Below are 22,733 nucleotides of genomic sequence, written 5' to 3'. Positions count from 1 at the left end.
CTTGCAAAACATCTGCAAAGGAATAACCAGCCTTTGGAAAGGGGGTGTTAATCTCTTCTATTCACAGGTGGGCAGGGACAAACTCTTCTCTGAGCTGAACAAAGGCACTTTGGTTTACAGTCAAGCAGAGGGGCAGGATCCTCCAAGCAAGCCATTGAGTATAATTATAATAATAAAAGCAATGAAAAGCAAGTCAAAGAAAGTTTCCAACATGGAGTCAGAATTGGCTTCCTTCCTGCAACAGCATCATTGCTAGAAAGGGCAAAGCCTGGTGAACAGGGCAGCTCTCAGCTCGGTACTCAGTGTTTCATCCTTGAGTCCTCTATTTTCATCATCAGCCCTATCTAATCCATTGGCAAGTCCTTTTGGTTCTGTCCTCAAACTATGTCCCAAATCTAATAATTTTTACCACATCTCCAATTACATCCCAGTACAGGGCACCATCACCTCTGTCTAGGTACCTGCATTACCTTCCCACCTTCTCCCTACTTCTATTCTACCCCTACCTCCTACAATCCATTCTCTGTTGAATATCCAGAGTGATCTCTTAAAAATGTAAATCATGGGGAATTCCCAGGCCTAAGTCCCAATGTTTAGGACTCTGCACTTCCACTGCTGGGAGACTGGGTTTGATCCCTGGTTGGGGAACTAAGATCCCCACAAAGCCTTGTAGTGCAGCCAAAAAACAAAAATGAAAATCCCCCCAAAAGCATAGACTATGTTACTTTTAAATTTAAAATTTTCTATATACAGTTCTGTTATTTTTATTAATTCTCAAGCATTTTATCATCACAATTCATATTGAAAATCATTGAACAACAAATCACTGTCTTACAGTGAACAAAAAGCTGGGAGCTGAGGGCACCACCTTCTAGAGGCAAGAGAAAGGGTGGGTGGTCAAAGGGAGGAAAGCTAGCAGAGCCCTGAGGGCCTGCAGTCAAGGAAGAAATGATGAGGCTGCGAGCTGACTTGGGCCTGAGGAGGAGTCTGGGCTAAACAGCAGAGGACCTCTAACTGGCCTGTGAGGCTCTAGAGCATGTGGCTTCTACCCACCTCTCCAGCCTTCCACCCCACTCTCACTCCCTTCCCCGCGTCCTGTGCTCCAGCTGTATTCAAATGTCTTTCCTTCCCCAGTGCAGGAAAACAGCCTTGCTTTGCCTTTTCTCTCTGTAGAAGGACTTCACCAACTTTTCTTCCTGGTAAATATTAATTCAGTTCATACAATCCCCTAGTAGATTTCCTCCACCACAATTGACGTTCTTAATTTTCCCCCTTGCCCTGAAGTTTGTACAATTGTGAAGCCTATTCTTTGACTCTAAATGACAACTTTGTAATAGTATCTTCCAGTAGTTTTCCAACTTTTGAAGTTTTCTATGTGCCATGAAAATTAATACTTAACAATTCTATTTGATGTAAAAAAGGGATTATGCTGAACAATGTCCAGTTGAATTGGAAAAGCAATGCAATCTGCATTGTTAACGGTAATGCAGATGTTAACCAATGGACCAGAAAAGCATCTAAATTTACTAGACATTCTGACAGATAGCTTCTCTATTCTGATTGCCTCCTTTTCTGGACTCTGAATCATCACAAAAAGAGTAACACTCATTTCTCCATACTCTTTCCATGTACATTAATTTTTTCTCTTTGCAACACTTCTCAGCAAAATATTATAGAAATATACATAATAAAAAGACAGCAAAATCTTATAAGTAAACATTGATTTGCTCAGGGCTTGTAAACAGTGTTCAGAGAGAATGCTTTTTATTTTAAAATGAAGGATTATTTACTTTTTTATCTACTTCCTGGAAGGAACCAACTGGTTTAGATAAAGTCTATTAATTTTTATGTATTTCATTCACATTCTATTCTGGAAGAAGGATTCCCACTAGTAAATAGAAACATTTATAAGTATTATAATATCTAAATAAAAGTATACTAAGTTGTTTACTTTAGAGTGACTATTACGGTGTAGTTTTCAGCTCACTGGCGAAATCTTGGCAGAAAGCACATTATTTACTGAAGCTAAACTTGAGTTCTTTCATGGCAGGACTGGACAGCTGCTTGCACCTGCCTGAACTTTTTTTCAGGCTAAAGTTATCTATTCCAGAATCCTGTGTCATGCAGTATAAAGCTTTGGTTTCAGTCAGTCACTCACACAGGAGCTTGGATATACTTGAAATTCCTTTTGCGGGAAAAAATTGGCCTAGGCTTTTGGCAACATTGCTTCTCACACCCAGGCCAAAGTGGGCTGGCTCCTCTGTGGGGACAAGAATGCATATTGGTATCTCACCCTTAAAGTCACAGAAAAATGTGAACCAAATTTATTGCCATTTTGCATTTTGGCCCCCAAAGAATTCATGTAATCCAACTTCCTTATTTTACCTTTTTCTGTAACTTTATGTTAGCGTTCCTTACCCCCTTATAGCTAAAGCCCCTAGTATAATTGACAGTATAGAACATTTGTATTATAGGTGCCTGGCAGAGGATGTAAAGGCAAAGAAATAAGATTTAGCAGGTCATTCAAGCACTCTCACTTATAATTCCTGGCACTTTGCACAGTCCAGCAGACAGAGCAACCATCTATTTATGTGTATTCTCCAGGTTCCGTTCTTAATTTCATAAAGGAATCAGAGGGCAATGTGCCTGAGCCATATTTTCCTTAGCCTCTTGCTCAAATATATTCACCAAGTTAAAACTGAGGTAGGTCCACTATGTATATACACAGTGTTGAAATGAGAGTATTTTCTATACAAACACAATTGAAGATACTGAGATACTGACCACAGTGTCAAGTGGCCTTTTCTCTGCACAGATCCATGTGATAAATTCCTTCTTGAATTTAGTTTCAGGCAGGGATAACTTGTGTGCTTGCTCCTGTCAAAGTGAAACCCCAGTCGCCTATTATGTTTCTCTTTTCACCTTTGCTGCCAGAAAAATGTGAACCAAACTTATTGCCAAGTGTAATGTGGTCAACTCTGGTACCTAGAGCTATTTACTTCTCCTGCTTGGTGTCTAAATATTTATAAACTGCCTCAAGTAATTTTAAAAGTATTTAAGTTGACAATAGATATTGGAATTAATAAAATGGGTAAAAAAATTAGTAGGCAGTAAGGAACAGTCAAACTTGCTAGTGACTTGTCTTTGCAAAAGGCTTTTTGTCAATTTTCCCTTTTAAAGGGGAGTGAAAAGATCCTTGTGTTTTGTGTCATAAAACCTGGTGGGTTTTTGTTGTTTGTTTGTTTGTTTGTTTTTTCAGGTCATGCAGCATGTGGGATCTTAGTTCCCTGACCAGGAGTCGAACCCATGCCCCCTGCATTGGGAGTGCGGCATCATAACCACTGGACCAAGAGACAAGCCCCAAAACTTGATTTCAATTCCCAGCTATACAACTCACTTGCTAAGTAACCTTATAAAAGTCACCTAGCCTTCATTTCCTCATTGCTAAATGGGGATATTTATATTGTTAGTCCCCTAGGTTGTTGTGACAATCACATGAGAAAACATGGTGGGGAGATGCTTTCAAAACAGTGAGTCCCTCTAGAAATGTTCATTGTTGAAACTTCCCTACTGTGTCTTGTGTGCTGACCCACTCTGCTTTAACCAGCACATGATATTTGTGGGAGTTTTAAAATAAATTCACAAATTCATAAATAAATTCACAAATTTGTTGATACTCCTCCTTTTAAGAGGTCAAGTCTCATTTCTCTCCCCTAAGATCATGTGCTGTATTTAGTAACTTGTTTCTAGCAGATAGAGTGTGGCAGACATGACAGTGTGATTTGTGAGATCAAGTCATTAAAAGCATTGTGGCTTCGTCCTTGCTCTCATGCTTATATTGCTCATTTACGAGTGAAGCCAACTGCCAAGTCCCGAGGACGCTCAAGCACCCGACAGAGAGGTCCATGTGATGAGCGCATTAAGTCTCTTGTCAAGAGTCCTGTGAGTGTGCCCTCTTGGAAATAGAGCCTTCAGCCCCAGTTAAGCTTTCAGAAGACTGTACCCTCAAACAATTTAACTACAAACTCCTGAGAGATTCTAATTCAGGACCACACAGCTAAGCTACTCTTGGGTTCCTGGCCCTCAGAAACTCAGTGGGAGAATAAATATGTATTCTTGCTTCAAGTCCCTAAGTGAAAGTGAAAGTCACTCAGTTTTGTCTGACTCTTTGCGACCCCATGGACTAGTCCATAGAATTCTCCAGGCCGGAATACTGGAGTGGGTAGCTGTTCCCTTCCCCAGGGGTCTTCCCAACGCAGGAATCAAACGTAGGTCTCCTGCATTGCAGGCAAATTCTTTACCGGCTGAGCCACCAGGGAAGCCCAAGTCCCTAAGTTTGTGGGTAATTTGTTATATAGCAATAGATAACCAATAAAATGTCCACAGTTACCTATCCATCCTCCTGGAAAACACTGCTGAGGACCAGTAGCAGACCTTACTCTTCCCCGATGTTCTTCAAGGAAATTCTCGTGGCCCAATATTTTAGAATCATTGTATTGGAAATCACCTCAGAGCCATGTGGTGCAGATTTTTTATTTTGCAGAGAGAAAACTGTGAAGCAGAGAGGCAAAATGAGATATTCAAGGATATTTAAATGAATGGCAAAATTAGGACTAGACCCTTCTCTAGTCTTCTTCCATTTTATGTCATCTTTTCCTTTCTTTTCTTAGTAATCTAAAAAATGTCTATTTTTGAGCAGAGATCTAAGAAGAATGGAATGGTTCAAAATTGATACTCATTTCCCCCTACTATACCATGCTATCTTTCCTTTGCTTTTTTCACCTGAAAACATGCCAACTAGGGCTTCCCTGATGGTCCAGTGGTTAAGACTCCGCGTTCCACTCCAGAGGGAGCAGGTTCATCATCCCTAGCCAGGGAAGTTCCACATGCCACACTGTGTGGCCAAAAAGAAAAGTGAAAAACACACCAACTAGTAGTTTTTAGTGCACAACATCATTTTGCAAAAGAAAGAGTGCTCCCTAGAGAAGGAAATTGAAAACTGAAGAAATGTCAGTGTGAACACTTGCTGTTTGTAAGATACTGTACAGAATCAAAGAAGATTAAGTCCAAATTCCAGCACTTATGGTCCTCACAATTTGGTAGGAACAGTGTGTTCTGAGCACAGCCAGAACAGTGAATTATGGGATATTGGAAGACAGAGAGATCACGTGTGAGACAGAAAAATAATGTTTAGTTAAGAGCCCACAGCATATGCTCTATAATCACATTCCCACAGTGATGTCTAAAGTCAGTCTGTGAAATTAAAATGCTAAGATGAAAAAACATATTTAAAAAAATTTTTTAGAATAAACTCTGTTTTTAAAAAAATTGAAATATAGTTGATTTATAATGTTGTGTTAGTTTCTGCTCTGTAGCAAAGTAAATCAGTTATGTATATGTATACATTCTTTTTCATTATAGTTTATCCCAGGATACTGAATGTAGTTTCCTGTGCTACACAGTAGGACCTTGCTTTTCCATTCTATGTATAATAGTTTGCTTCTGCTAATGCCAAACTCCTAATCTATCCTTCCCCCACCTTCCCGTGACTCTCCTTGCCAACGACAAGTCTGTTCTGCTGCATCTGTTTCTCTTTTGTAGATAGGTTCAATTGTGTACTATTTTGGATTCCACATTTAAGTCCTCTCACATGGTATTTATCTTTCTCTTTCTGACTAATTTCACTTAATAAAACAATCTCTAGGTCCATCCACATTGCTGCAAATGGCATTATTTCATTCTCTTTTATAACTGAATAGTATGCCGTTGTATATGTGTACCATATCTTCTATATTCATTCATCTGTCAGTGGACATTTTGGTGGCTTCCATGTTTTGGCTATTGTGAATAGTGCAACTACGCAAATGAGAGTGCATGTATTTTTTTGAATTGTAGTTTTGTCCAGATATATACCCAGGAATGGGATTGCTGGCTTATATGGCAACTCTATTTTTAGTTTTTTGAGGAACCTCCATACTGTTTTCCATAGTGGCTACACCAGCTTACATAGAATAAATTCTAAAATGGACTGTCAGTGGGTAATTGTATTCATGGATTCAACAAACTACTCTTTAACAGCAGAGGCTACTCTAGGCTCTGGGTATACACATAGTATTTTATATTCAGACAGAGATGGTTCTAGAATTTCTATGTACGAGAGGATTAAGGAGGCAGCAATTTGGCTGGAAGATGGTGCTTGGGATTTTCCTGGGATTTGCATTAGGTAAAATGCTATTTTTACAATGGGGTTTAGTGAGGGATTCAGAGTTGATGGCAGTCAGGACTCTTGGAGCCACTACTACATACAGTATTTAATACATGTACTATAGATAACAGTGCTTTTCTTTGGCACCAAATCATATCCGTCTCCTGTCTCTCACATTCTCTCCTTGCAGACTGTGGAAAGAACAAGGCTGTAATTATTTGCTAAAATTTCAAGGCAGAGAGATCTTGAAGCAAACTCTCTGAAATGATTTTGGGGCTTTTACTACAGCTACTTACATAGATGGGGCTTCCTTGAGTCACATGGGTTCAATCCCTGAGTCGGGAAGATCTGTTGGAGAAGGAAATGGCAACCCATTGCAGTAGTCTTGCCTGGAAAATCCCATGGACAAAGGAGCCTGGTAGGCTACAGTCCATGGGGTCACAGAGAGTCAGACACGACTGAGGGACTTCACTTCACTTCACTTCACCAGGAACTAAAGCACCACCGTAGCAGTGGTGGAGGTGTGCAAGTTTAGAACAGTTGTCTAGGGGAAATTCCCTGGCAGCTCAGTAGTTAGGACTCCATGTTTCTACTACAGGGGGCATGGGTTCTATCCCTGGTCAGGGAACTAAGATCCAGCGAGTCTTGTGGCAAGGCAAAAAAACAAAACAGCAGTTATCTCGGGGTGGGGATACTATGCAGAAATGTCTTGCTAGAGTCTGGTCACTGAGATACATATTTGAAGAAATATTTAAGCTTAACTTGTTCTAGGGATGAAGGACACTCTGTTCCCATCCCAAATAAAACAAAAAAAATGATTTGATATAAACCAGATATAATGCTTTGTGGTACTCTCAACTTGGTAATGCCAGTTTCTAACAAAATAGTTTTTACTCAATTGCAAGACCAAAATTTATTTCCACTCAGTGTGAAATTGGTGGCTGAAGAATCTTAGTTACAGTAAGGGGTTAGTAAACAGAAGACAACCTTCACAAACAGACAACGTGACTGTTAAGGAAATACATTATAGTATGTCCTGATGAATAAGTATGGAGTCAGTTATCCTGTGTGTTGTAATCTTTTTTCTCTTCAACACTTGTTTCTCATTTGGGGATTTGTAAGTAGCATAACATATCACAGTAAAGTAAGTATTATTAAAAAGAACTTTCCAGTTTGAGAGTTGCTTTGGTAATAATCGTTACCATACAGTAATATCGGACACGACTGAAGTGACTTAGCAGCAGCAGCAGCAGCATACAGTAATAATCATTGCTATGCTATGGTAATAATCATTACCATATTTAATCTTGTAATTTGGATATATTGATTAATTTGGGTATTATGAGACAAAGAAGACTTAGGGGTTAGGTGACCTGCACAATATCATTTACCTCTAACTTGAATCTTCTGGAAATCTTAGCAAACCACAAAAAAATCACTATCTTTAAAAGTTTGTTTATGTGCATTCATCAGGAAAGAAGAGGAAATCAATAGCTTCTGACCCCTCTTGCTTTAGAAAATCCCAAAAGATATCTTTATTTTAAAACTCAGAGTCTACACTTGAAAAACAAAGGGGCAATATTTTCCTGGTCTCAGCTAAATATTTTCTTCTATTATAATATCAAACTATTAAGGAATAGATCAAACAAATTTAATATGTTATCATTTAAATTTCTTGGATGCTTATTTGAATATGAAATGTATTATTCAAGTCTCCCTTTCTCACTCTTGCACCAGTTTATATATTTATTTAGTTTTCTCAGATGATTTTGGTTTATGTTTTCATATTTAATTCAAAACTGTAAATTAAAATTCAAGTTCTATCTCATAGTACCCTGGGGATTTTAGCACAATATTGGCAATTTATCCCAAAAGAAAGAAACACATGGGACATGGACATGTTTTTTTTCAAGGATTTCTTTCTCTTGGTGTCCTGATCCTGCTGTCCATAGCAGAATTCCTCTTTAGATGATTCATAGGCAAGATTTACATTGGCAAATAGAAAAGGAGGATTAAGAATGAAGGGAATTATTTACTTCTCATAAATCCCTTGAGAATTTGATAAAACTATGACCTTCTCCCTAGATAAACACATACACATCATGTTTGCATGAAAATTGGGGGTGGGGATGGTCCTCTTGGATCTAAATAATTTGGAAAGGATGAACCACTTTCTTTCAAAGAGCTCAGTAACTCAGAAAAGGAAGATTAAATTAGAACAAAAGGATTTTAAGAAATAACTTTCTAAGACCAAGACCAAAAAAGGTTAAATTAGCATAACTCTTGTTCAGACATTAAGAAATTAGAAGTCTGTGTGCTGTGCTTAGTTACTCAGTTGTGTCTGACTCTTTGCAACCCCACTGACTGTAGCCCGCCAGGCTCCTCTGTTCCTGGGAATTCTTTAGGCAAGAATACTGGAGTGGGTTGCCATACCTTCCTCCAGGGAATCTTCCCAACCCAGGGATGGAACCCAGGTCTCCCATATTGCAGGTAGATTGTTTACCATCTGAGCCAGAAGACTAGTGTCTACTATTTACATGTAGGGCTTCCCTGATGACTCAGCTGGTAAAGAATCCACTGGCAATGCAGGAGACCTCGGGTGAATGCCTTGGTGGGGAAGATTCCCTGGAGAAGGGAGTGGCTACTCATTCCAGTGTTCTTGCCATGGAGAATCCCAGGGACAGAGGCCTGGAGGGCTTCATGGGTTCAAAAAGAGTCAGACATGACTAAGTACACACACATTTACATGTAACTGGTTGAAGATGGGAATAGAGTTACTGGATATTTCCATCTTTTGGATTTGCCTATTCTGAAGATAAATATATACCTTATATTATTTTTTCATTGGCTGCTAAAAGCAACCCACAGAATATAAATGTTTTTCAAACACTAAATATTTTATAATTGTAACAATAAATCAGAATTTTAAAGATGATGTAGTAGAGTGGTTCCAAAAAACATTTTTTAAGCAATGGGACTCTCAACAGTATCCTAAAATATGACAGACTAAAATGACCTTTTTAACATAAACTGTTTTTGCATGTTAAAATTAAAACTCCTCCTTACAATACCATTTCCAAGAAGCTGGTTTTGTTTAACACAGAAATAGGACCTAAAGGAAAACTGTTACAGTCTCATCATCCAATGTGTTTCTGCATTTAGGTTTAGTTAATAAATATATAAAAAAAATTCTGATTTGGATATAAATGTAGTTGCAAATGGCAACAGTTTTTATAAACAGTTACCTTTTGATCTCATGATGTTCTCCAAATAAAGACAGGAGAAGAAACTTCATTCAACAGATAACATATGGAAAGTCTATAATTTATGAAAACTTAGTATATAACTTTAATCTGAGTGTACATTTGCTTTAAAATTTCTTTAATTGTAATGAAATATATATAACATAAAATTTGCCATTTTAATTTTTAAGTGTACAATTCAGGGGCTTATGTTGTACAACCATTACCATTATCTAGAACTTTTCATTATTTAAAGCCATGTGCTTTTTTTTTTTTTAATTTTCCAGTTCACTTTCTAAATTAACTTATTCTACTGCCCTCCTTTAGGAAGATTCACATTAGAAAGATGCACCTGTCAGTTCATTTAATTCACATCATTAATGGGAAAGAGCTGTTTGTAGAGCTGGAGAAGGCAATGGCATCCCACTCCAGTACTCTTGCCTGGAAAATCGCATGGACGGAGGAGCCTGGTAGGCTGCAGTCCATGGGGTCGCTAAGAGTCAGACACAACTGAACGACTTCACTTTCACTTTTCACTTTCATGCATTGGAGAAGGAAATGGCAACCCGCTCCAGTGTTCTTGCCTGGAGAATCCCAGGGAGGGGGGAGCCTGGTGGGCTGCCATCTATAGGGTCGCACAGAGTCGGACACGACTGAATCCACTTAGCAGCAGCAGCTGCAGCTGTTTGTAGAGCATTGAAAATACTGAGAACAGGAACTCCTCACATGCATTTTACATTCCCTCTCCTTCCCCATCCCATTCTTGTATGACAGCTAGTGCAGAGCAGGACTCCCCAGGGAGACTGCTCCAAGTTGGGGCCACTCTGACCACAGTCGCCTAACTAGAGTGAAGGTGAAGCAGTGAACTGGGCCTCTGGAAAATGCCTTGTCTGGCATTAATCAAACCATTTGCTTTTAATAATCAATTTAAACAGTGAAAAATGAAATTTGAATAAAATGTTTGCAGTTTGCAGTTTGAAACTGCAAAAGCACTTTCACAGAGCAGTTTAAAAAGTATGGTCCACCCAGTTATCTGAGACACAGAGGGTGGGCTGGTCTCGACAGTTGCCACTGTTGATAGTACAGCCAGGGCAGGAATGGCACTCTCCCGGCCACCCAATGGTGCTGATTTTTCTCTTCTACCTTCCATCCCTAGGAGCAAAACAGCCCTTTATGATTCTAGTCCTTAAAAGACACTTTCAGCTCCACTCCCCAGAACCTTTTCACCTCTCTACCTGAAAATGAGAAGTTCAAGTGTGGCATGCAAACACCTGCAATCTTCTTAGGAGGTTTTTACTGAAATTCATCACCACTTGTCTAGTCTGGTCTTAGAAGCATCCTGAATTAAAAGCAAGTCTAAGCGACTCCAGGAATTGAGATAAACATTTCAAATATTTTTTGCAGAATAGCCTGTTGTGCAGGACGTGTCTTCTCTAAGTGGCCCCTCTGTTTACTGCTAGGCTCAGACCACCATCCCCCTTCGTCCCACCCATCTTTCTGTTCAGTCGGGCTTAATTTAGTGATATTTATTAAGAACTACCAGGTAGGACAGATATTCATCACAAATAGTTAATATTTATTGAGCACCTACTGTGTGCCAGGAAATTTTGTATCTATTTGTAAATTCGTCTTGGCATTCTAGATTGCCTACATATATATTTGTTCTGCAGATTTTCTTTGAACTGGTTTTAACATATTTTCTGGTTTTCCCTTATAATTTAACAAGTTAAAGTCTTTAGCACCTATTCATTTTGTTTTTGTCGGGGTTTTATCATTTGGAAAATTATATTTTAGCACCTTATTTTTAGATGAAAATTGAAGGTGAATGTGAAGCACACATAATAAATTAACTAGAAAACCAAGGGAAGCAAAGAGAAGATAAAGGGGAAAAATCACTGAAGAGGTCCTAATTAGAATGTCAAAACCTTGGCATTCTCCATCACAATACTATATGCACTGCTTAAAACATAGTAGGTGCTCAAGAAATATTCAGCAAAGACGCTAGCTTGGAAAACAAGATATATATATGTATATGTGTATATATATATATGAAATAAGCACACATATAGGAAATAGGCGCAAGTAGGAAAAAGAACATGAAGATATCACGTACAAATAACTTGTAAAGATGACATGGATGCTGAGTCCAATTTTTAATAGCATGACAGAAGCCTATGGGGAAAAGTAATACATTTAAAAACCCTAATCCTGCCAGCAAAATCCTTCCTCTGGGCTTTTGGGACTAGAGAGGGTCAGGAGAACATTTCTCTCAGGGAAAAATGTGAGCCCACACATACAAGCCAAGTCTCTCCCTTCGGCTGACGTATACCGTCTTTTCCTCTATCACTGCCATTCTGGGTAGTTTTAAATCCTGCAGGAGATGAACCACCACCCTCTGCTTCTGTAGGGCTGTTGTGCCCATCACATCATGTCCCTCACAGATGAGCTTTTCTGTAGCGCTGCCCCTGTTGTCTTGGGCCCCTACAGCTTGGCCAGGCTGGCACTCACACAGCTCTCAGGGGTAACCCACAAGGACCACGCACTGGAAAACCCAGGCCCTCAGGTTTGTAGACTAGTTCCAAGCCCAAGAGAGGAGAGAGGCTCCTGTCCGGTGGTACAGGGGGTGGAGTGGAGATTCCTAAATCATTAACTAAAGAATTCCGTCAACATTGGATTTGTTCATGAGTGCTAATGTTACAGAGGGGGGTCAGAGCCCAATTTTCACAAGTTTGTCTTTTTTCACTTAGAATCATGTGGCCCAATGATCTGTTTCAGCCAAGATACAGAATACCATCTAGCCAAAAGAAACAGAATAATTTCGAAAGCGATTCTACAGGTTGAAGAAGGAAGATATTTGAATCTGCCCTTGCTGCAAGGGGCACAGAAAGATGTCTTTGCTAAATAGCCGTCTCCAAAGATAAAGGGACACTAAGCCTAACACTTGAAGTTTGCCTGTTTAAAGCTTTTTCTTAACACAGTGTGTGCTCGATTAAAGATCACACAATCAAAACCATTGTTGTATGTCTGATGTCTTGGTGAAGCAAGGACTTGTTTATACTTTTCTCTCCCGTTTAAATGATTCAAAGGGTTTCATATACAGCATTTAACCAGCAAACCCAGGAAAATGGAAAAGTAATTGACAGAGACAGCATTCCAGTGGGTTAACAGCAAAGCAAGTACAAGCCTAGAGCCTGAGGCCACTTTAGATTTTTCATAGATTGCATGTTAATAGACTTCTGTGGATTCACCAGAACACGTAGCAGCCACCCTCACATCCAGCGTGCCTCGACCATGGAAGATCCCTCAGCCCCCAGAGCTCATCTCTCTTGTTTTTTAGTTGCTAAATCGAGTCTGACTCTTCATGACCCCATGGACTGTAGCCTGCCAGGCTTCTCTGTCCATGGGATTTCCCAGACGAGAATAGTGGAGTGGGTTGCCATTTTCTTCTCCAGGGGATCTTCCAACCCAGGAACTGAACCCACCTCTCCTGCCTGGCAGACAAATTTTTTATACCACTGAGCCACCTGGGAAGCCCCAGAGCTCATCTAGCATGCTCTAATTTCCAAAGCTTGGCTTTAGTCACTTAAGAAAAGAAGGCACTTTAAATTCACTGCAGCTTCAAAATTAGCATATCACTTTTAATCTCTCTCTTGGGCCATGAAAATGATATGGTTTGGGGAAGCGGTGACAACTGTGACTTGTCAAGACACCTCCTGCCCCGGTGGTTTCTCTTCAGGCCACCAACTTGACATGTTACCTAACCACACAGCGAGTCATGAAGTTGGGAGGTGTAAGCAGAATTATAAAATGCCAGGTCCCACCATTTTATTTTCTTTATTGGGAAACAGGTACCTACAGAGATTCAGAGCCTTGCCTAAAGCTACCGAGGTGGGATTTGAATCCAGTCACAGTGCACTTTACTGAATTAGGATTACCAGTCTTTGTCTAATTACCAGCCTTTGTCTAGAACAGGTGTCAGGGAACCAACAGCAGCGCAGGGGAAAGAGCACCTATAAAGTCAGCATGGAAACTTTCTGTGCCTACACTTACTTGATCATTTATGTCTTATCAACAGGGACATCTAATCACTAGTAGTCACTATAAGCATTCAGGGACAAAGTAGGCAACTCTCCATCACTTAAATGCTATCTTCCTCTATGCCTTCTCATCCTTGCCCACCTGCCTGGGTATTCTAGATTCTCCCTGATCCAAAATTATACCTTCCCATATCTTCTTTCTGGTTCCAGAAATTCCTCAAATCCATTCACTCTTCAGTACATACTTACTGAGCACCTCCTGTGATATACCAGGCACTGTTCTAGGTGCCAGGGGTGGAGTGGTGAACAAAGTAGCCCAAATTACTGCACCCTGGGGTTTCTGTCCCAGAGGCTAAGAGTGGGAATGTGTGAGAGAGTGAAGCAGGTGGCAGAAGATAGGAGAAAACTAAAGTGGGATGCCTGGACAAAGCATGTTAGGTGGTGACAAGCACGACTGAGGAAAGCAAAGCAGAGAAAAGGGTAGCATGGTCCCCGTCGGGGTGGGGACTACATCTGTAGTTGGGAAAAGCCACCACTGAACCAAGACTTACAGCCACAGGGGAGTGCATCAAAATTAAACTCTTCTGCCCCAAACCAGAGATGACACAGATACCACCAGGAGAAGCAAACATGGTCCTGAACAGATTCCCAGAAAGATGTCTTGATGGTTCTACAGCTTTCAAGAAGAGGGAAGAGAGACTTCCCTGGTGGTCCAGTAAGTTAAGAATCTTCCCTTCCAATTCAGGGGATGTGAGTTCTATCCCTGGCTGGGGAACTGAGATCCCACATGCCTCGTGGCCAAAAATAAATAATAAATAAATAAGGGGAAAAAAAGAAGAAGGAAGAACATTTGGAGTCCCAAGCTCTGGGAGAGTGGCTGCAAGGGGCCCTAGGGAAAGCTGTGGTCACCTCATATGACAACAACAGCCATTTCCCCACTGCTCCCTGAAAGCTGGTGAGACAGCAGTGTGACTAGCTCCCTGGCCCAGGTCTTCTAGGCTTTTCCAAAGGAGGGTGTGCGCCTTTTTTTAAAATTGGAGTACAATTGCTTTACAATGTTGTGTTAGTTTCTGCTGTACAATTGCGTGAGTCAACTATATGTACACATATCCCCCCTCCCTCCCCCTGGGTGCGCATCTTTGCTCAGTCATGTCTGATTCTTTACGACCCCATGGACTGTAGCCCACCAGGCTCCTCTGTCCACGGGATTCTTCAGGAAAGAATACTGGAGTGCGTTGCCATTCCCTTCTCCAGGGGATCTTCCTGACTCAGGGATCGAACCTGGGTCTCCTGCATTGCAGGCAGATTCTTTACTGTCTGAGCCACCATCTTTGAGTTAAAACAGTCCAGGGAGTTGTTCTTCCCTGGTCTTACCATGTATGCCCTCCTTCTCTTGGATCCCAGAATGGCCTTGGAGGTCGGCAGTCCTTGCTGCTTCCAGGGTTTCAGGGTGAGCACTGGAAGGGCCTTCACCCTAGCCTCCTTGCCAACTTCGTGCCTAGGCCGGGGCCGGGCAGCATCCCACCTTCCCGGAGGTCGCCAGCCAGACAGTTTTGGAAAACGGGGAGCTTGGAAAAAAGTCACTTGAATTTTATAAAGTGGTAACTACTGTGAGGCTTTAGGTAATTAAACCTAAATGCCATTTTCCTGCTAAAGCTCTTGGGTGAGGTAACAGTTCTCTTTAATGTCAACTCAGGAAGTTTTACCCAAGAAAAAGGAGGTGGGGTGGTGGTGGTGTTTGCCAAATCAGGAAATGTGAATTAACTGACAAGGAGCTGAGAAAAAGAGACAGAAGCGCCCCAGAAGAAGGGAAGTGGGGACAGTGATAGGCAGTTGGACCAATGAGTAAACTCGGGAAACACTGGGCCAGTTGTCATTGGAAATAAATTCTGCTGGGAGCACCTTCCATTTTATTGCGGGTTGCTCTGAAAAACTTGGAGGGAAAGAAAACCCCAAACTTAATGCCGTCTTCATGGAAGGAAAACCTAGGTATTAACAGGGATTCCAGCCTCGGTAATGTCAACATTCACCTTGGGCCTGGAAATTCTGGCTTCAAGAGCTTGCTCCAAGTTCCCGGTTTCACACCACAAGACTCACCAAAGCTTTCGGTGCAATGTATGATTTTAAACAATGAATACATTATGTAGATCAAATCAGACTTTCCTCCCCTCCACGAACCCTCCCCTGGTGTTAGACCTACCTCATGGTTTCAAACCTGGTTGGCACACCCTAAGGACAGAGAGAAGAAAGCCCTGTTTTTAAGCAGGTGTTCAGGAACCAAGATGAATGAATCACTTTGGAAAAAATGAAGGCAAAATGCAAGTTCATCTGTTACCAAATCTGTAGTGAGTTTTAGAAAAGAGAATTAACCTTTTCATTTTCCTCTTGCAGATATTCTTTTAGTTTTATCTAGAGTCAGAAGTCAAAGGTCTGCAGTACAAGGAATTTTTGTCCAAAGGGTTTTTGCCGTAAATATCTGTTTGCTCCCTGCCTAATTTTCAGACTGTCAATTAGGGCTGTCCTAGACAGGGGGCCTTTCAAGGGACTAGGCACGTGACCCCAGGCACTGGTCCTGCAGAGGTGTGTGCACATGGAACCCTTGCATGTCTGTTGTGTGTGAGTGTGTGTTGCGGGGAATGACGCTGGACAGAGTGAATGAAAGGACATCATAGTTTACATGCTGAAGTCTCCTGGTGTCTCCACGCTAGGTCTTCAACAAAAAGACTTCACGCAAATTGGACCTGGGTCGGATGGAGTGGGGTGAAACGCTTTCGAGAAAGACCACATCAATGCTTTTCAAACTCTAGTACCCTGGGTGCTTGTTAAAAAATCTCCGAGGTCCCACCCCCAAGAGTTCTGTGTTCCTAGGCCAGGGTGGAGCCAGGAATAGGTCTTTTAAAACACCAGACCAGCAATTTCACTGGTTGAGGTACACCCGTTGACTTTATGAGCCAGATTCAATTTCCTCGCAGTCTTTCCGTTAACTCTTTAGTGTGTTGCTTCCCTTTCAGATTTTGGATCCTTCTTGAAAACAGACATTCGCGGTCTCAAGGACATCTGGGATGCCAGTGTGAACTCTGCCCTTCTTCCCCTCAGGCATTTTTCCCCCACCTCACTCCCCAGCCTCAAATTCTCCTCACCCCTCGCCTGCTTCTCCTTTTCCTTAGTTTAGTTCCAGCAGCCAATTCATGAGCTTCCTCTAAAGCTGGGGTTATCAGAATGAATTAAGAAGCTGAGGTCTGGTTGAGGAGACAGACGTATTGAACAAAGCATTTCCACAGGGTGAGCCACATGTTAAAATGATCGCAAGTCCTGGGGCTCAGAGAGAAGGGAGTTTGAGCAAATACTTTGAATGACCCCAAGTGCTATGGCTTACCAGTAGCTGAAGTGGTGGTACAGGTCCAAGCTTTCCAGATCCTCCCCACAACAAATTAAAGCACATGAATTTGCTGATTGCTAGTTTTTACCAGGCAAATAGCCCAAGAAGTCAAATATCAGAGAAAAAGAGCAAAATTGACTCAAGGTTATAATTAGGAAATGATAGGTGTCCAGGAGTTTCCCAGGTGGCTCAGTGGTGAGGAATTCACTTGCCAGTGTGGGAGATTCTGAAAACATGGGTTCAATCCCTGGGTCAGGAAGCTTATGTGCTTGTGCTAGTAGCTCAGTCATGTCCAACTCTTTGCAACCCCATGGACTAGGCTCCTGTCTGTGGGGATTCTCCAGGCAAGAATACTGGAATGGGTTGCCCTGGCCTTCTCCAGGGGATCTTCCCAACCCAGGGATCCAACCCAGGTCTCCTGCATTGCAGGCAGATTCTTAAGATTCACTCTAGTATTCTTCCCTGGAAAGTGTAGCCTGTAGCCTGTAGCCTGGTGGGCTACACTTCATAGCATCGCAGAGAGTCAGACATGATTTAGCAACTGAAAGACAAACAACAAAACAACGGATATACCTACACGGCTTCGAGACTGAATATTCCTGTGCAGTGTCCAGAGTGCCCAGAAACTGAACACACAGTTTGTTGTTGTTGTTCAGTCACTCAGTTGTGTCCAACTCTTTGCAATCCCATGGACTGCAGCACCCCAGGCTCCCCTGTCCTTCCCCACCTCCTGGAGCGTGCTCAAACTCAAGTCCATTGAGTTGGTGATGCCATCCAACCATCTCATCCTCTCTCGTCCACTTCTCCTCCTGCTTTCAATCTTTTCCAATCTTTTCTAATGAGTCAGCCCTTTGCATCGGATGGCCGAAGTATTGGAGCTTCAGCATCAGCCCTGCTAATGAGTAGTCAGGATTGACTTCCTTTAGGATGGACTGGTTGAATCTCCTTGCAATCCAAGGGAACTCTCAACAGCCTTCTCCAACACCACAGTTCAAAAGCATCTTGAACAAACGGTTATCAAGTTAATATAGGAAGTCTGTTCTAAACAGGTTTTCTAATAGATTCTTGCTCCCTTCATTTGCATAGGCAGGGATTGCTTGGGGGATGTAGTGGAGGAATTGGGAGATATTTACCCCTCCCCTCCCCCCAACCCCCTTCACTGCAGTTCCCTCTCCTAGGGGCAGTGCTTGACCTTGGAGGTGACACTTTCTGGTTTTGATCCCAGCTCAAAACACTTAAAACTTAAACTCTTAACAACTCAAAACACTTAAAAGTTAATTGGTAAAGTAGGCATAACAAAATACCTTTGCTTCCAGCTGCTTGACAGTGATGCGGAGAAGATTTATGCACTGTTTCTGGCAAGTGTGTTCCCCAAAGGAGCAAATAGTGTGTGCACCTCTAGTGAGAAGGGAGACACTGAAGAGACTCTTTTTTTCCCCCCCCACTGTGCTCCTTGCGGGCTAATTAGAAAACAGATTCATTAAGGCTCCGGCCCAAAGCGTGAAAGAGACCAGAGAGTATTACATCATTTCCTCTGTATCTTCCCTAAGGGCATCCTGGTTTTGGAGAGAATGACTCAGGCCACAGAAATGAAGCAAAAACAGCCCAACTTCCAATACTGATTATTTTGGATCAGAACCTCACACAGAAGAGAATACTCTTTTGGAAAAACAAAAGAGTGAGGCAAGCAAAGACCGTGGTTTTGTGACTGGGCTGAAAATAAAACAGAGGGAAGTTGACGCGAAGTCAGAGCATGTGCTGTGCTTTTCCTTCTCCCTTTGTACAAAAATCAAAACAGCTTACAGACTTACTCAACTAAATTTTAGGAAATTTAGATCAGTAAAATTCTCAGAATAGAGGCATTAATTTAGAAGTTTACGCTTATTTTTTTCCCTCTTTTTTTTTTTGGTAGGAATGTCAGATGTAACTGGGCAGATAAATAGGAAGATCTTTTTTTTTCACATTCTGCAATTAGTTGTTGCTCTTATATTGAAATTGTAAAATTTCCTGCCCCATGACTGCTTCATTAACTTCATTTCTTTGCCTCCAGCAGTAACCTGTCCTTGGAAATCTATGTTCTTGCTTACATGATGGTGTTGTTCAGTCACTCAGTTGTGTCCGACTCTTTGCGATCCCATGGACTGTAGCCCACCAGGCTCCTCTGTCCATGGAATTCTCCAGGCAAGAATACTGGAGTGGTAGCCATTCCCTTTTCCAGGGGATCTTCCCGACTGAGCGATCGAACCCTCCGCCTCCTGTATTGCAGGCAGATTCTTTACTGACCTCTCTGTCTCCCCTCTTTGCCCCCTCATAGCAAAGCCTTTTGTAGTGATCTTCTGAAATTGCACCTGAGATCCTACCATTTCCTCCACGTTAAAACTTCAACAGTCTTCCGTTGCCACAAGGGACGTCCTCTGAGCTACCAGGGAAGCCCTAGGAGACAATAGGCTACTGATATTTACATATGAATAGGAGTTGCTCCCTTTTTTAAAAAACGTTAGTCCAATACACTCCAAGGAACCCAAGAATGGTCCTTGAGCAGCGCCCATAGCAAATTCCTAAATTGGGAGTTTGTTATTTTGGCTGTTTCATTTACACTGGGAGCCTGGACCCGAGACAAGCCTTGTCAAATCTCCAAGCCCCACCCCTCCAGGCTCCAAGACTGAGCACACACAAGCAAACATGACTTGGGGGACATCAAGTTCTCTTGTATCTTACAGATTTAGAGATCCGTTGAGCTCCATGAGCCCCAGGGAAAACAGGTAAAGTAAATGTTAGGTTTCTGTGTAACCCCATGTCCTACTCTATCTTGAAATCAAGAGAAAGGTCAACTTGCTAGCCATTTGCATCATGAGAAAGTGCAAGTTTAAAGCCATTTGGGTTTTAAAAGTTAATGTTATGAAAGAGAAGTAAAGTACCTCTTTGGAACTTGTGCAGTTAGACAGTTAATTAAGAGGTTCAGATTATGGAAAGAAATTTGAAAAACATTTTTGAACATTAACACTTCTGCTTTTAGCACAAATTTCCCTGGGAATTGTAGAGTTTCCACCACTGAAGCTTTCTTAACTGAGATCAGCAGTGATAGCTGATTTTGTTTAAAGTTGAATGCAGTGGCTCACAACTCTGCTCTGAAAAGTCATCCATCCATCCTCTATTTCCAGGATGTAGACTTTGTGTCCAGCAATGTATTAAGTGCTGGGAGCACCCAGGGAGTAAGATGTGGCAGGGCAGTCTGCTGGGGGAGAAAGTGAAGTCGCTCGGTCGTGTCTAACTCTTTGCAACCCCATGGACTGAAGCCTACCAGGTTCCTCCAATCCACGGAATGTTCCAGGCAAAAGTACTGGAGTGGGTTGCCACTTGATAACTTCAAAGCATAAAATACCCCCTACAGTAGGCAGAGAGCTATGGGAGCACAGAATAAGGGAACCAACACCATTCTGAGGGCTAAGGGAGATCCTCAATAAAATGATAAACTAAGCTGAGACTTGAGCGCAGTGAGCAGTTAGCCAGGGAGGCACGCAGTGTGTTGGGGAGAAGTGTCCGTGTTTGTGACTGGACTGGAAAGGCAGACAGTGAGTATATGTGAGAGAGTGAGTGAGGGTGTGTGCATCTGTGATGGGAAGGAATGTGGAAAGAGAGAAGGAAGGAAGGGAATTACATGGCAAAATAAGGAAATATGGGGGCAATGGAAGACTGTTGACGTTTTAAAGTGGAGGAAATGGTAGGAGCACGTGTGTAGTTTTGGAAGATCACTACAAAAGGCTTTGCTATGGAGGGGGCCAAGAGGGGAAACAGAGAGGTCAGTTAAGAGGCTGTTATAGTGCTCCGGGCTAATGTGCTAGAGATCTAGATTAATAAGAATTTACTGATTAATTCAACAGATGTATTTAGCAGTTTGTTGAGACCCAGTTGTGAACAAAAATGTTTATCTGCTGTAACAGAGGTTAAAAATCTGATGGAGGAAATAGACATGAATGATGTAATTGTACATATAAATGTTAAATGGAAACTGTGGTAGGTGGTACTGTGACAGAGACTGCTTCTCCCCCTCCCCCGAACCTGTTGTTTGCTTCTTTGTCCAGGTAGACAGCTGAACTGAATTTGCTGTGGGGTATGGTCATGTGTCTGAAGTCTGGCCAAGGGCGTCTAAGTAGAAGGGATGGCTGTGGAGAGCAGTATATAGAGAGGAGCCAGTACCCCTAAATGTGTGGAGGAACCCCCTAAATGTGTGGAGGAAAGTTGCCCTGACAACCTGTACACAGGCTTAGAAATGTGGGTTCAATCCCTGTGTTGGGAAGCTCTCCTGGAGAAGTAAATGGCAACCCATTTCAGTATTCTTGCTTGGAAAATCCCATGGACAGAGGAGCCTTGCAGGCTGCAGTTCATAGGATCACATAGTCAGACACAGCTGAGCATGTGATGGATGAATGGATGTGTTACATGAGGAGGAAATAGTTCCTGACGACTGACTGATGACATGGTTGAGTCTGTTTGTTATATCAGCTTTGTCTACCATAAACCAAGATATATTATAAAAGAGAGGTACAGAGTAAAATTGGAGGACTGGGCATGGAAACTCAAAGCAGCAGTCAGAGTGGAGAGAGGAAAACTGAATGAGAAAGGTATCCTAAAAGCCAACAGAAGATATTTAGTTTCTAAGTTAAATCAAATAAGAACTGATTTTTCTCTGATACTGTGCAAGATTCTGGTGTCAAACCTAGAATGGTCATAAGACTTTGCTAGATTAGACAGTCATTTGAAAGTTCTGGTTTAAACTGGCTGAGAAGTTCTTATCTGTTGACAGAGAATTTAAACATATGCTTTAGAAGTTTTGCCTACAGTTATACAGACTGCACAGAATTTCTGACTCAAGGCATCACAGGAGCTGAAGTTCCTTTCGTTGCGGTTTTCTTTTTTCCCTTTGATTTTGCAAAATTCTCAAAAACGGATTTTGTGTGGAATGATTTTAATAACTAAAAAAAGGACCAACCACTTCCCTCTCTTCTTCCCCTCTGTCCTCTATTCACTTTTCTCAGTTCTCTTACCTTTGACTAAAGGGTGGTGCCTTCCTCATTTTCTTCCTACTTCCCAAAGTCCAAATTAGCGCTTCCAGTCAATGTAAAACATTTTCCTAAGGAGATGATAAAAATGCTTTTCTGCCTTTTTCTTCTGGCTTTCCACCTCACTCTCTTAAAAACAAACAAACAAAAACTCCTCTTTGCTGCTTATCCATTCAGCTCAGCCCTCTTCTCTTCCTTTTCTGTCTCTTCTCATCCTTTCCTCTTGTTTCTCATTTTACTCTTTGCCAGTCTCTTATGCTTCTATTAATACTTTTAAAAGGTTTCTTTCTTTGCTTCTGCACCTTGGTTTAAGGCTACCCAAGTCAGTGCAATGTCTTCCTCAGTTCCCAAATGGTATGTTTTTTTTCCCTCATCTGTAAGTGGGCAAAATCAGGCCTTTCCCCATGCATTCCCCTCCTCTATTTTTTTCGTACCTTTTATATGCAAGATACCGTTTTAGATGGCTCATTTTCTCTGCCCTCAAGAAACTTACATGATAAGCAAGTAAAACTTTAATTATGCAAGATGTGTCATGCATGAGCAAGATAGGCAAGGAGTCCTGGTGAGATTGGAGAAAAGAGCAATCAAGTGGATTCAGGAAACCAAGGGGAGGATGGTGATGTGAGGGATTTCATTTTGTGGTTTGGCAAAGTCAGCGCCCTAGGAAAGTACAAAGGAGTAAGAAAAGAGTGGCATTTCAGTGAGGAGCACTTCAAAAATACAAAATGATCTGCAATTGCAAGGTACTGCTATTTTTGTCCTCTTATAGGTCAACACCATCAATGAAACAACTTCAGAAACCTCCATTGT

The 22,733-nt window shown here is 41.7% G+C and overlaps 1 protein-coding gene and 1 long non-coding RNA gene across 5 annotated transcripts in view; one reads left to right on the top strand and one right to left on the bottom strand.

Moving 5' to 3' along the window:
- LOC139183611 (uncharacterized) overlaps positions 1-12,746 on the top strand; it is a 34,630-nt gene extending 21,884 nt beyond the window's left edge. For 2 of the 4 annotated variants that reach the window (XR_011567138.1, XR_011567136.1), the window contains exons 5-6: positions 3,260-3,942; positions 12,195-12,746. This is a non-coding gene — a long non-coding RNA (uncharacterized lncRNA). The remainder of the gene's footprint in view (positions 1-3,259; positions 3,943-12,194) is intronic. The other 2 variants (XR_011567139.1, XR_011567137.1) reach the window with 2 other exon arrangements.
- The window catches only part of RBPJ (recombination signal binding protein for immunoglobulin kappa J region), a 242,205-nt gene that overhangs the window by 136,106 nt on the left and 83,366 nt on the right, over positions 1-22,733 (bottom strand). The window lies entirely within an intron of this gene.

The sequence above is a fragment of the Bos indicus genome, chromosome 6 (assembly GCF_029378745.1).
Source record: "Bos indicus isolate NIAB-ARS_2022 breed Sahiwal x Tharparkar chromosome 6, NIAB-ARS_B.indTharparkar_mat_pri_1.0, whole genome shotgun sequence".
NCBI classification, from domain to species: domain Eukaryota; kingdom Metazoa; phylum Chordata; class Mammalia; order Artiodactyla; family Bovidae; genus Bos; species Bos indicus.
Note: the sequence above shows the minus strand (reverse complement) of the source record. Positions and strands in the feature narration are given on the sequence as shown.